Source organism: Hypanus sabinus, chromosome 7, assembly GCF_030144855.1.
Source record: "Hypanus sabinus isolate sHypSab1 chromosome 7, sHypSab1.hap1, whole genome shotgun sequence".
Lineage (NCBI taxonomy): Eukaryota > Metazoa > Chordata > Chondrichthyes > Myliobatiformes > Dasyatidae > Hypanus > Hypanus sabinus.
This window is the reverse complement of record NC_082712.1, coordinates 82,727,379-82,740,148: the sequence shown is the minus strand read 5'-3', so window position 1 is coordinate 82,740,148 and position 12,770 is coordinate 82,727,379. Positions and strand designations below refer to the sequence as shown.

General features: G+C 48.3%; 1 long non-coding RNA gene across 1 annotated transcript; it reads left to right on the top strand.

Annotated features, from left to right (window-relative positions):
• The first annotated feature begins 808 nt into the window (after positions 1–808).
• Positions 809–11,489, top strand: LOC132396906 (uncharacterized). Its single transcript, XR_009513171.1, has 9 exons — positions 809–963; positions 1,716–1,806; positions 3,628–3,697; positions 4,155–4,221; positions 6,094–6,169; positions 7,586–7,657; positions 8,124–8,190; positions 9,607–9,678; positions 11,356–11,489. It is a non-coding gene; the product is annotated as an uncharacterized LOC132396906 (long non-coding RNA).
• The last annotated feature ends 1,281 nt before the right edge of the window (positions 11,490–12,770 follow it).

Genomic DNA, 12,770 nt, shown 5'->3' with positions numbered 1-12,770 from the left:
GGGGTCTGCAAGTTAGGAAATCAAGGATCAAATTGCACAAGGAGGTATTGAGGCCTAGGCCTTGGAACTTATTGATTAGTTTGGAGGGGGATGATATCATCGAATGCAGAGCTGTAGTCAATGAAGAGCATTCTGACACTGTCCAGATGTTCCAGGGTTGAGTGAAGAGCCACTAAATGGCATCTGCTGTCAACTTGCGATGGTACATACACTTGGGCTGGTCCGAGTCTCTTCTCAGGCAGGAGCTGATATATTTCATCATCAACCTTGAACCACTTCAGCGCTGTGGATGTAAGGGCTACTGGACGATGGTTATCAAAGCAGGTTACCACATCCTTCTTGAGCACAGGTATAATAGAAACCGCTTGAAGCAGGTAGCTATCTCAGGCTGCCGAAGTGAGAGGTTAACGATGCTAATTGGTCAGCACAGGGTTGGATTGGGGGGGGGGGGGTTGAGCTGGGATTGGGGGTAATGGCAGGGAACTGGAATTTGGTAGGGGGTTCAAGTTTGGGGTCAAGGGAATGGTAAGGGCTGTGCCTGGTGTTTGGGGGAGCAGGGGTTTCAGGAGTCAGGAATGAAGGGTTGACGAAGGGCAGGGGAAGACGTGAGCCACCTTGGGCTAGTTGGAGAGCGGTAGTGGTAGCAGAGGATCGAGAGAAGTCGGTCTCAGTTCGGAGGTGGACGGGACGCTCTTTGGAAAGTCGGCAATTTCCGGAAACTCCCGAGCGCCCTTCGTGTGGAGACTCGGCTATTTCCGGAAGCGAGCCGACCCGTCGTCGGAAATTACCGTACTCTCTTTCGGCTGCGCCGGCAACTTCCGTTTCCTCTGTCTTTCTCTCTGCGCTGCAGTAATGGTGTGTTAGCGGGCGGCAAGCTCCCGTTCGAAATCTACCGCCATCCGCCGTCCCAAAGCTCTCTATCGGACTGCGTGCAGCAGGGCAGGACACCTACAACACCCCTCGGTAAGCCAGCACCTAAATTTAGCGAGAACATGTGAAAGGGCGCTTTACATTTAAAAAGGAATTTCTCACTGCAGATTGTCTCACTGGGGAGAGTGCAGAGAACATTCGGACAGACTGACAGGAGTTGGTGTTAATATCACGCCTACTGAGCTATAGTGGGAAGACTTCTGCATGCTATTAGGGCTTGGAACATTTTAATTCCCGTTCCCATTCCGACATGCCGGGCCACGGAGGAGAAACACTTTGAATTCTTTCTGGGTCTCCAACCTGATGGCGTTAATACCGATTTCTCATTCCAGTTAAAAAAAATCCCTCCCCTCTTCTATTCCCCACTCGGCCCCTTCTCTCCTGCCCCTGGTCCCCTCTTTCTCCTGCGGTCTGCTCTCCTCTCCAAATCACATTCCTTCCTCCCCCACCCACCTCGCTTCACCGATCAGCCATCCTTCTTCCTCTCCTCCCCCTACCTTTTTACTCTGACATCTTCACCCCGCCCTTTCTAATCCTGAAGAAGGGTCACGGCCTGAAATGGTGTCTACTTATTCATGCTGGATCTGCTGTTCCCCCAGCATTGATCCTGTTACAGTTACTATTCTATAGATTTGCTGAGTATGTCCACAGGAAAATGAATCTCAGATTGTATATGCTGACATATATGTACTTTGATAATAATATTTACTTTGAATTTTAGAAGTATACGTGGTTATGAAATGCATTGATCGGGTTACTAGAATCTTTTTTCCCCTGTATTTTAGAAACAAAGAGGGCAGAACTCTTAAAGATGCCAGGAAGAAGTTTTAAAAGGATTCAAGAACCAAAAGTCCTCATGAAGTTTTCATCTGAGGGGTAAGTTTTGTTTTAGTGAGGTGAATAGTTGAATCTGGAATGTGCTGCCAGAGGAGCTGCTGGGGTAGACAGGTTAAATGGTTCAGCACTGACCAGATGGGCCGAATGGCCCCATTTGGTCCTCTACTTTTCACTGACGACAGTTTCATGAGTACGAATGCCTGACTGCATGCCATAAACTGTCCATCCACACCATTCTGTAGTTCCCTGGTTTTAAAAACCCATTCTGCGTGTTAACCTTTATAATCAAGAACCTATCAATCTCTGCCTTGACTCGGCCTCTGCTGCAAATTTGTCACTGACTCGTCCCAGTTCTAAAGGGGCATCCCTGTAATCTGAGGTTGTGCCCTCAGATCTTTGGCTCTCCCTTCTCGCCATTCTATCCTGGCCTTTCAGTATCCAGTAGGTTTCACTGAGATCCCCCCTGCATCCTTCTGAATTCTGAGAAAATGGCTATTACAAGGGGTGTGATTTTTAGGTGATTGAGGAGAGGTGGGATGTCAGAGTGATGGGAGGCTCTGCTGGGGGTGCTGGTTGAGGCAGCTACATTAGGGGCATTTAAGAGAGAGCCACGTGGATGGTAGAAAATGGAGGGCTATGTTGAAAAGAAGGGTTAGATTAATCTTAGAGTAGGTTAAAGGATTGGCACAACTTTGTGGGCTGAAGGGCCTATACTGTTATTTTTCATGTAACATGTTCAAGATGTTACAGCAACTCAGCTGGACTCAGCATCTGGAAGGGAATGGACAGTTGCTATTTCAGGCCTGACAAACGCAGGGTCTCAGATGCTGCCTGACCTGCTGAGTTTCTCCCATGCTTAGTGTGTGTGCTATGGTGCGCTGTGAGGTGAACACAGAAGAGTACAGCGCAGGAACAGGCCATTCGGCCCACAGTGTTGTGCCAAACCACCTAAAAAAGCAAATCAAAAACACCCAAACACTAATCCCTCCATTTCCTCACATCCATGAGCCTTTCCAAACGTTTCTTAAAAGCCTCTAATATATTTCTCTCTACCACTATACCAGGTAGCACATTCCAGGCATCCACCACTCTGAGTAAGAATCTTGCCCCTTGCATCCCCTTTGAACCTACCCCCTCTCACCTTCAATGCATGTCCTCTGGTGTTAAACATTTCTACCCTAGGAAACAAATACTCTCTGTCCACTCTATCTATGCCTCTTGTAAACCTCTGTCAGATCTCCCCTCAGCCTCCGGCACTCCAGAGAAAACAGCCTCTCATGCGTTCTAAACCAGGCAGCATCCCAGTGAAATGTTGGGGCTAATTAAAGTGTTGTACCAGTTACTGGCAGATATGTGTGTAGCCCTTTCTGTGATCTGTAATACAAGGGGCATGAACTGTGGATTCCCATCGACCAGGAGCTTTCTCTCGATCTTTCTGAAGTAACTGGTTAACACACAGGCCCTCTTTATCTTTAGTTGTGTTTTGGGGGGTCCCTGAGCAGGCAGGAATTGTCTGCTGCCTCTGGGTGAAATGAAGGAGTTGTACATGACTGAACCGGCTACAGGCCTTGCAGACTTGGAACCACGTTGCTTAGTTCGAGGTACATTTATTATCAAAGTACGTATGCAGTATACAACTGAGACTTGTCTTCTTCAGGTAGCCACAAAACAAAGGAAACCGCAGAAACCGTTCCAAGAAACATTAAGCCTCACCCACACACAGAACGCGTCATGCAGGCAGTAACGAGAACGTCTAACCCCTCCCCCACATGCTGTTCTGGGTCGGAACGGTCTGCTATACGCTTCAGCTGTATGTCTGAAGTTTTCCGAGTTCTGATTTGTGTGACTTGACCTTTGCAGGATTGCTGCTTCTGAGGTCCCCGACTGGGAATGTTTGAAGTACCCGAGCACCTTCTCGCTGCCTCTGCAGGTATGTGATGCCGCATTCCGCCCGGCTGTAGCCACTGACACGACACTTGCCCCTCTCCGTGACAAGGTGTTTGCCAGTTGTGGCTTAGAACAACACACAAGCCCGGACAAGGAAGCAGTGGTGGTCTGACCTGTGACCCCTCTGTGCCAAAAATTCCTGGGACAAGAGCTGAGTGGGCACTGTTCTCGTTGGAGCTGATTAGGAGTGTGTGATTGATGATCAATGTAGACATTGTTTAGGGCGTTTCCATGTAGTATCTCTGCCTCCGAGAACTGGGAAAATTTGATGTTTTCTTTTTGCTGCATCGCAAGGTGACAAAAAGTAATGAACGCATTACAGGAAAAGTGCCAGGTGTTCACCGTGATAACATATGCTGATCTAATCCTGTTTCCCCTGGGGTGGGGGGTGAGTGCTTCGCTCTACCTGAGGGGCTGAATTGTGTGACTTTCCTTTGCAGGGTGTCCGTGAAGGTGGAGGTTGAGATGGGGAAGTGTCTGACTCTGATGTCAGCGGCGTTGCTTCAGGTATGGTTGCATGTATCGTCACATCATCCTGCTGCGGCCACTGACACGACACTTGCCCCTCTCCGTGACAGGGTGTTTGCCAGTTGTGGCTCAGAGCAACACACAAGCCCGGACAAGGAAGCAGTGGTGGTCTGACCTGTGACCCCTCTGTGCCAAAAATTCCTGGGACAAGTGCTGAGTGGGCGCTGTTGTCGTTGGAGCTGATTAGAAGTGGCAGGAATCGGTTTTGCTGTCCCATGTGCTCTGGTTATTGATCATGCTGGGGTGCAGCAAAGAAGCAAGCCCTTCAGGCCATCGAGTATGTGCTAACCACCAGCCAACCATTTATACCAACCCTTAAGCAAACATCTCTTTTTATTCTCTTATGGTCCCACTGGAGGAACTGGAGCACCCGGGGCACGTGGTCACAGTCAGTGAGTACAGTCTCCGTACAGGGGTTTGCTGAAGGACTGATTGGAACCTGTGTTGGTGAAATGTCAGAGCTGTTCAACGGAATGTTTTACCTGGAGTCGACAGATGTATGATCTGTGATACGGGGAAAGCCAAGTGTAGGCTCACATTGACCGGGAGTTTATTCCTGATCTAGCTGTAGCGCAGGTTAAAGCCTTAACTTGGTGAATCATCTTTTATCTCTAAATATGTTCTGGAATCCCTTTCTGTCCTGAGAAGGTGGTGAGAATCATCTGTGGGACATGAAGGCTGGGGTGGGGTGGTTGGCACATAATGAACCTGCTACAGAGCTTGGAGGCTTGCAACCAGGTCCTTGGAGAGGGTGTTCTTTGTCAGAGTGGTCTCGTGTACACTGAGACTGTATTAGAGGAGTGTTTCCCCTGTATCCTATCTGCTGAACGTGGGTCAGTTCCCTGATGGGTCCGGTTCCGCACAGTGCCTCAAGTTCTGGAAGACCCATGTTCAATCCTGAGCTGAGTCTTCCATGTGCGTGGAGATTCCATAAGGTATGGGAGCAGACTTCGCCATTTGGCACATCGAGTCTTCTCCACCATTTCATCATGGCTGATCCATTTTCCCTCTTGGCCCCAATTTCCTGCCTTCTCCCCATATCCATTTGTGCCCTGTCTAATGAGGAGCCTATCAACCTCTTAAATATACCCAGCTTGGCCTTCATAGCTGCATGTGGCAACAAATTCCACAGGTGAACCACTTACTGGCTAAAGAAATATCTCCCCATCTCCATTCTAAAAGGACGTCCCTCTATTATGAACCTGTACCCTTTGTTCCTACACACACCCATCATAGGAAACATCATCTGAACGTTCACTCTATCGAGGCCTTTCAACATTCTTCTGAATTCCAGTGAGTACGGACCATCAACCGGTGCCCAAATAGTAATGCTTTTCATTCCTGGAATCATTCTTGTGAACTTCTGAACTCTCCCATGGCAGTGCATTGTTTTTAGACGAGGGGCCCAAAATTGCTCACAGCACACCCAAGTGAGGCCCCACCAATACCTTAGAGCCTCAGAGTTTGCACTTTCTCCCTGTGGCTGTGGCAGTGTGGGTTTCCCTCGGGTGCTCTGCTTTCCTCCAACGTCCCAGCAACGTGTCCGTGTAAAGGGTTCCCCTAGTGTGTGGCTGAGGTGTAGGATGTGATGAGAATGGAGGGGAGGGGTGTAAATAGCAAGTATGTGTAAGTGGGTCAGTGAGGACTTTGAGACGTTTCTGTGCTGAATCTCTGCCTCTGAGAGCCTCATCTAAACCTGGAATGTTTGAAGTGTCTGGACAGCTTTTTGCTGCATCTTGCAGTGAAAGAGTTCACTGTGACACTGTACACAGATCTGATCGTGCCTGCCCAGGGGGGTGGGTGTGCTTCGCTCCGTGTCTGAGGGCTGAATTGTGTGACTTTCCTCTGTAGGGTGTCTGTGCGATGAAGGCAGAGGCTGACTGAGATGGGAAAGTGACTGCATTTGATGACGGCGCCACCCCTCCAGGTACGGTCGTGTGTAATACCGTGTTCCGCCCGGCTGCAGCCACTGACACGACACTTGCCCCTCTCCGTGACAAGGTGTTCGCCAGTTGTGGCTCAGAGCAACACACAAGCCCGGACAAGGAAGCAGTGGTGGTCTGACTGGTGACCCCTCTGTGCCAAAAATTCCTGGGACAAGTGCTGAGAGGGCGAGGTGGTTACCTGGGGTGACGTCGGTGGAGAGGGGTATTAACTCCAGGGCCAGAGGTCTCTGTTTGAAGTGCAGAGAAATGTCACTTGCACAGCTGTTCTCTGGTAGAACTGTGTGTGTGGGATGGGGGGTGTTTGCATGTTGTCACTGTGACCATTCGAGTTTCTATCAGATACTCCAGTATCCACCCCCATCCCAACTACGTGTAGGGTCAGTAGGTTAATTGGACGCTGTAAATGTGTGGGTGACGGCTTGGACCTGCGGTGAGTTGGTGGGAATGTGATGAGAGTAAAATGTGATTGGAGGAATCGGGTGGTTAATGGTTAGCACAGATTCATTGGGCCGAAGGGTCTTCATTGAACAGCACAGGCTATTCGGCCCACGATGTTGTTCTGAATCAGCTAAAAAGCAACTCAAAAACACCCAAACACTAATCCCTCCTACTACATAATGTCCATATCCCTCCATCTTCCGTCCATCCATGTGCCTATCCAAACGCTTCTTCAAAGTCTCTAATGTGTTTGCCTGTACCATTATTATAGGCAGTGCATTCCAGAGAACAACCACTCTGTAGACAAAAAAGATCTTGCAAACCCTCTCACCTTCAATGCCCTCTGGTGTTAGACATTTCTACCCTGGTCAACTCTATCAATGCCTCTCATAATCTTGTAAACCTTTACCAGATCTCCCTTTAGACTCTACTGCTACAGAGAAGACAGTCCAAGTTGATCCAGCCTCTTCTAATAGCACATGCCCTCTAAACTGGGCAAACCTCTCCTGCACCTTTCTACAAAATGCCTTGCTGCGCCAGAGACCAGGGTCAAATTCTGACCTTGTGTGGAGTTTGCACATTCTCCACAGTAACAGTCTCCTTTGGCCCAAGGAGCCCGTGCTTCCTAATAACACACGTCTGACCAATTAACCTACTACACCCTGCGTCTTTGGAAAGTGGGGGGGGGGGGGGGGAATGGGAGCTCCTGGAGGAGACTTCACTCGGTCACAGGGAGAACGTACAGAACTCCTTACAGACAGCAGTGGGGATTGAACCCAGATCACAGGTGCTCTGCTAAAGCTTTGGCTTCTTCCCTCATCCCAAAGGTGAATGGGTATTCCACTGAACTCCTCCTTTCTGTGTGTGGGGGTGAGGGGGAGTTGTATGTTCTTCCTGTGACTGTGTGTGGGAGTACATCGCTGTATCTGAGGGCTGAATTGTGTGACTTTCCTCTGCAGGTTGACTGTGCACTGAAGGTGGAGGCTGAGATGGGAATGTGACTGTGTCTGACGCTAGCACTGCTGCTCCAGGTATGGTCCGGGTGTATTGTTGCGTTCCGTCTTGCTGCAGCCACTGACACGACACTTGCCCCTCTCCGTGACAAGGTGTTTGCCAGTTGTGGCTCAGAGCAACACACAAGCCCGGACAAGGAAGCAGTGGTGGTCTGACCTGTGACCCCTCTGTGCCAAAAATTCCTGGGACAAGAGCTGAGTGGGCACTGTTCTCGTTGGAGCTGATTAGGAGTGTGTGATTGATGATCAGTGTAGACATTGTTTATGGCGTTTCCATGTAGTATCTCTGCCTCCGAGAACTGGGAAAGTTTGATGTTTTCTTTTTGCTGCATCGCAAGGTGACAAAAAGTAGTGAACGCATTACAGGAAAAGTGCCAGGTGTTCACTGTGATAACGTATGCTGATCTAATCCCGTCTCCCCTGGGGTGGGGGGTGAGTGCTTTGCTCTACCTGAGGGGCTGAATTGTGTGACTTTCCTTTGCAGGGTGTCCGTGAAGGTGGAGGTTGAGATGGGGAAGTGTCTGACTCTGATGTCAGCGGCGTTGCTCCAGGTATGGTTGCATGTATCGTCACATCATCCTGCTGCAGCCACTGACACGACACTTGCCCCTCTCCGTGACAAGGTGTTCGCCAGTTGTGGCTCAGAGCAACACACAAGCCCGGACAAGGAAGCAGTGGTGGTCTGACTGGTGACCCCTCTGTGCCAAAAATTCCTGGGACAAGTGCTGAGAGGGCGAGGTGGTTACCTGGGGTGACGTCGGTGGAGAGGGGCTATTAACTCCAGGGCCAGAGGTCTCTGTTTGAAGTGCAGAGAAATGTCACTTGCACAGCTGTTCTCTGGTAGAACTGTGTGTGTGGGATGGGGGGTGTTTGCATGTTGTCACTGTGACCATTTGAGTTTCTATCAGATACTCCAGTATCCACCCCCATCCCAACTACGTGTAGGGTCAGTAGGTTAATTGGACGCTGTAAATGTGTGGGTGAGGGCTTGGACCTGCAGGTGAGTTGGTGGGAATGTGACGAGAGTAAAATGTGATTGGAGGAATCGGGTGGTTAATGGTTAGCACAGATTCATTGGGCCAAAGGGACTTCATAGAACAGCACAGGCCATTTGGCCCACAATGTTGTTCTGAATCAGTTAAAAAGCAACTCAAAAACACCCAAACACTAATCCCTCCTACTACATAATGTCCATATCCCTCCATCTTCCATCCATCCATGTGCCTATCCAAACGCTTCTTCAAAGTCTCTAATGTGTTTGCCTGTACCATCATTATAGGCAGTGCATTCCAGAGAACAACCACTCTGTAGACAAAAAAGATCTTGCAAACCCTCTCACCTTCAATGCCCTCTGGTGTTAGACATTTCTACCCTGGTCAACTCTATCAATGCCTCTCATAATCTTGTAAACCTTTACCAGATCTCCCTTTAGACTCTACTGCTACAGAGAAGACAGTCCAAGTTGATCCAGCCTCTTCTGATAGCACATGCCCTCTAAACTGGGCAAACCTCTCCTGCACCTTTCTACAAAATGCCTTGCTGCGCCAGAGACCAGGGTCAAATTCTGACCTTGTGTGGAGTTTGCACATTCTCCACAGTAACAGTCTCCTTTGGCCCAAGGAGCCCGTGCTTCCTAATAACACACGTCTGACCAATTAACCTACTACACCCTGCGTCTTTGGAAAGTGGGGGGGGGGGGGGGGAATGGGAGCTCCTGGAGGAGACTTCACTCGGTCACAGGGAGAACGTACAGAACTCCTTACAGACAGCAGTGGGGATTGAACCCAGATCACAGGTGCTCTGCTAAAGCTTTGGCTTCTTCCCTCATCCCAAAGGTGAATGGGTATTCCACTGAACTCCTCCTTTCTGTGTGTGGGGGTGAGGGGGAGTTGTATGTTCTTCCTGTGACCATGTGTGGGAGTACATCGCTGTATCTGAGGGCTGAATTGTGTGACTTTCCTCTGCAGGTTGACTGTGCACTGAAGGTGGAGGCTGAGATGGGAATGTGACTGTGTCTGACGCTAGCACTGCTGCTCCAGGTATGGTCCGGGTGTATTGCGTTCCGTCTTGCTGCAGCCACTGACACGACACTTGCCCCTCTCCATGACAAGGTGTTTGCCAGTTGTGGCTCAGAGCAACACACAAGCCCGGACAAGGAAGCAGTGGTGGTCTGACCTGTGACCCCTCTGTGCCAAAAATTCCTGGGACAAGAGCTGAGAGGGCGAGGTGGTTACCTGGGGTGACGTCGGTGGAGAGGGGCTATTAACTCCAGGGCCAGAGGTCTCTGTTTGAAGTGCAGAGAAATGTCACTTGCACAGCTGTTCTCTGGTAGAACTGTGTGTGTGGGATGGGGGGAGTTTGCATGTTGTCACTGTGACCATTCGAGTTTCTATCAGATACTCCAGTATCCACCCCCATCCCAACTACGTGTAGGGTCAGTAGGTTAATTGGACGCTGTAACTGTGTGGGTGAGGGCTTGGACCTGCGGTGAGTTGGTGGGAATGTGACGAGTAAAATGTGATTGGAGGAAACGGGTGGTTAATGGTTAGCACAGATTCATTGGGCCGAATGTCTTCATAGAAGAGTACAGCACAGGAACAGGCCATTCGGCCCACAGTGTTGTGCTGAACCAGCTAAAAAGCAAATCAGAAACACCCAAACACTAATCTAACTGCATATCCCTGCATCTTCCTCATAACCATGTCCCTGTCTAAATGTTTCTTCATAGTCTCTAATGTATTTGCACTACCACCATACCAGACAGCACATTCCAGGCATCCATCACTCTGAGTAAATACTTAGCCCTCATATCCCCTTTAAACCTACCCCCCTCACCTTCAATGCTGTCTGGTATTAGACATTTCAACCCTGGGAAACAGAACTTCCTGTCTGCTCTATCTGTGCCTCTCATAATCTCTCTATCAGATCTCCCCTTAGACTCTACTGCTACAGAGAAGACAGTCCAAGTTGATCCAGCCTCTTCTGATAGCACATGCCCTCTAAACTGGGCAAACCTCTCCTGCATCTTTCTATTAAATGCCTTGCTTCGCCAGAGACCGGGGTCAAATTCTGGCCTTGTGTGGAGTTCGCACATTCTCCACAGTAACAGTCTCCTTTGGCCCAAGGAGCCCATGCTTCCTAATAACACACGTCTGACCAATTAACCTACTACGCCCTGCGTCTTTGGAAAGTGGGAGGGGACAGGAGCTCCTGGAGGAGACTTCACGCGGTCACAGGGAGAACGTACAAACTCTACTTCAGACAGCAGTGGGAATTGAACCCAGATCACCGGTGCTGTAACAGCACTGTGTTACAGCTCTGCCTTTCCCTGCGTTCTGTGGTGATGGTGCTTTTCTGTTGTCCATGCTGGGATGTCGAGTTTGCTGCCAAAGGATGTCCAGGATAGCAAAGGTGCTCCCCCGTTCTTTAAGGTGTTCCATGTTGGCTACAGACATGGTTGCCATGATGGTGTAGCTGTTAGCATGATGCTTTACAGCTCGGGACATTGCACACTTCAAATCCAGTGGCGTCTGTAAGGATCCCTGTGATGGCATGGGTTTCCTTTGGGTGCTGTGGTTTCCTCCCACAGTTCAAAGGTCTGTCCTGTGATTACACCAGGATTAAATCAGTGGTTTAATGTGCGTTGGGCCAGAAGTGCCTATTCCACATTGTATCTCTAAACATTAAACAGTAACCTGTTACCCTTGTGTTCACAGCACAGATTCTCAACTGTGGAGCAGATGAGAGGACTCGCAATTGGAATAGTCACAGCTTTTTACTGGAAAGACTGCTGGAGCCCAAATCCTGGAGTCTGTTGTTATTTGATGTTTATTAAAACAAATACACACTGCTTGCTCTGGATATTGCAGTCAATTCCAAATTCGCTCTAGACTTCTGATTTATGAGAAATATCAGGATCTGCAGAGTTACAGAGAGGTTACAGGTTTAGAAGGCAGGACTTTAGAGCAATGGGGGGAGACTTTATAGTTTATTTGCTGAGTCATGTATACACAAAATATTTCTACAGAAGTCATTTGCCATTAACATTGCTGCCCTCCCAACAGGTGACCTTACAAGGGTATATAAAATCGTGAGGGGAATAGATAAGGTGAATTCTTAGTCTATTCCAGGGGTCCATTGCAATGTGAACAAAGTCACTCAAGAAACACTGAAGCTAGTGGATACAGAAGTGTTTTATTTAACAAAATGAGAGAGTCTGGAGGAAGAGACCTTTTGACCCAATATTACATGACCTTTTATATGCTGAAGATCAAAGGACAATTCTGTAATTACAGTGTATCTACAATGCTTCATTTGAATTACATATAACCTTCACAACCCCAATGAATGTTAATCAGCATCGTCTGCTTTTCATTTTAACTGCTGTCCACAGCAACAGGAAATTTGTCCAGGACTATATTTTAAATTTAATCTACAATCCACAGTTGCTAAAGTTAATATGTAACCTAACTCCAGAATGTACCTAAAAGGTCCATCGTTAAGGACCCCCACCACCCAGACATGCCCTCATTACTAATGTTAGCAAGGAGTTACAGGAGCCTCAACATTTTAGGAACAGTTTATTTTCCTCTGAAATCAGGCATCTGAACACTTCCTCACTATTTCTGCAATTATTGTAGTTTATGTACTGCTGCCTCAAAGTAACACATTTTATGGCATAGTTGTAATTAGTTTTTATTTATTGACGTACAGTATAGAGTAGCACCTTCTAGCCCAGCAAGTCACGGCACACAGCAATCCCCTGATATAACCCTAGCCTCGTCACGGGAGGGAGTTGATCCCGGGTCACCTGTACTGTGCTGCCCCGTAGTAAGCATGATTCAGATTCTGGAACCAGAGGGCAAGGGTTGTTAACCTTTTTAGTGCACTGGACCACTCAGTTTGGTGAAGCCTATGGACCCCTTCATTGAATAATTGTATTTAAATATAAAACAAAGTACACAGGATTGAAGTATTAAAACAGATTTGTGAGAAAGTGTTACATTTACTTAAATAACAAGACTATACATCTAGAATATAGGCATTTTTCATTTGAACTGTCCAGATTTGCAAAACTTTTAACGATTCACCTTCATGTGGATCAACAAGCAATTGTAACTGGGGAATAATG